This window comes from Mesocricetus auratus, unplaced genomic scaffold, assembly GCF_017639785.1.
Source record: "Mesocricetus auratus isolate SY011 unplaced genomic scaffold, BCM_Maur_2.0 Super-Scaffold_100009, whole genome shotgun sequence".
NCBI classification, from domain to species: domain Eukaryota; kingdom Metazoa; phylum Chordata; class Mammalia; order Rodentia; family Cricetidae; genus Mesocricetus; species Mesocricetus auratus.
In genome coordinates, this window is record NW_024429193.1 from 14,972,800 (window position 1) to 14,974,912 (window position 2,113).

Below are 2,113 nucleotides of genomic sequence, written 5' to 3' on the forward strand. Positions count from 1 at the left end.
AATTCATTTAGATCCAGGCTGCAGCCAGCACACAGAGGCCACCAGCTGCTTGCCCTCTGCCAGGAACCTTCAGTGGCCCAGCTCTTCCCCTCATACCACTGCTCAGGTATCTCTATTAACTTGAACTTTTGAGTTAAAGCTCTTCAAAAGTTAGCATGGAAGTAAATTCTTAGGTTCATACAGTAGCCTTAGTGTTCTTTTCTTTTGTTTTGTTTATGTTGGGAACATTTTCTGGTTTACCATCTTTGGTGGTTAGCGATAAGTTGAATTGGTTAATGTATATTTTGGGTATTGTTCTTGAATGAATGCAAAGTTATTGGTATCCAGAATGTCCCATATTAATATCTCTGCCTTTGAAGTTACAAGTCCTTTGCAATCATTCTCCAAAGCTGTTACAATAAGCCCTTGATGTATCATGAAACCAGTCACACCCCCATGGTATAGGCATGATAAGTTATTTCTGGGTAGTAAGATTGTCCATTGTGGGCCTATTACATGTAGAAACTTTATAAAGCAAATAAGTTTCAATGATGATGGAAATAAAGAAAGCTGTTTGTTACATGTTGCTTGGAAAATGGTCAAGCAATGTCAGAATGCAGTGATCTGAGACTGACAGTGGGCCTGTGCTCAGACAGTTCTCAGATCCTATCCTTTTGCCTGACTTTCAGGCAAGGTAGATACAGACACAATTTAATGCTGAGCTTCTCCTGTCTCAATGGGACATTACTGTGATGGTTTGGGCAGCATTGATGTCAGTACCTTTATAGCTAAGGGAAGAGATGCCCTTGGAAGAAAATTCAGTCCTATCAAACTTGACATAGTTGACTGTGGTTGGTCACAGGTCACAGGTCACGGGATCACATCCTCAGGCACTTAACTGGATGCACAAGCCAAACAACCACTGTTGACACTGTGAGTCAAGACCTCAGTCCCCATGCATCCATTCACTAGTGCTGGTGATGATGCTTATGATGACAACAGTGAGTTATTTTTTTTAAACAGAGTCTCATGTAGCAAAAACCAGTCTTGAACTATTGATCATCTTGCTCCTGCTTCCCAGTCACTGGTGTTATAGTTACATGCTACTGCATCCGGTTTCTCCCCATTGATTTTAATCAATATGTATGGAGTCTTTTCTACTTCTTAGAACCAGAGTTTAGGAATACAGCAGTAAAAACAATATACGCACTTTTGGACAATTGACCACAGTGAAAAATGTTTTATATCCCAATCCAATACATGGAACTACAAGCTTACGCATACCTGTGAGTATAATGACACTGTCTCACAAATCAATGACTAATTTGTTTGTGTACCTTCAGGCACTTTCTATATTCTACTAATGTTATCTATTGTATTATGTGCTATAATTTATTTAAAGAAATATGCTAATTGATCTCACTAAATAGACTAATGTACTACTAATGTATTGTGACCCAAGGCTTATAAAACATTTTTATATCAATGTTCACTATGTAAGAGGTACTATCCAAAGTGTTCTATACATGTTAACAACTACATGTCCTCAACTGGTAAGGAAAGGAAGTATCACATCATCTAGTGTAGGCTTGAGATCCTATCCAAATATGAGAGAGAAAAGAGATAGTGACTCTCACAGGATGACCAAGGGAATCAGCAGGTATTGTAAAAGTCACCTTTTCAGAGTCGATGATCTGTTAGAAAGAGGTCCTAATGGGCTACTTATGGGCAGTCCAGGGCTGTTACTTACACTCTGGCTTCAGTAGGTCCCAGAGTCTAGTTGAGAAAACCCATTGACCTTGACATAGACTATGTCCCTTAATGCTGTACCCCCATGCAAGGTTAGCCTAAATTCCCATCATTCTCCAACAAACATTTATATTATAACCACACCTTATCATGGGAAACCTGTAGCTAACCCAAGGCCTTTCCTACCTGTGCAATTCAGCTTGTGTTCTTGGTCTTTGCATATGCTGTTTTCTCTGTCTGAGTGTCTCACTGGCTGCTTCCTATTAGTTCTTCAAGAACCTGTTAGCCTGTCAATGATGCATCTTTTAACTCATTTTTAGATCTCTGACACAATTAATTGGTAATTCTTATAGAATTCCTAAGGCAATGTCTTAATCTTATTCTT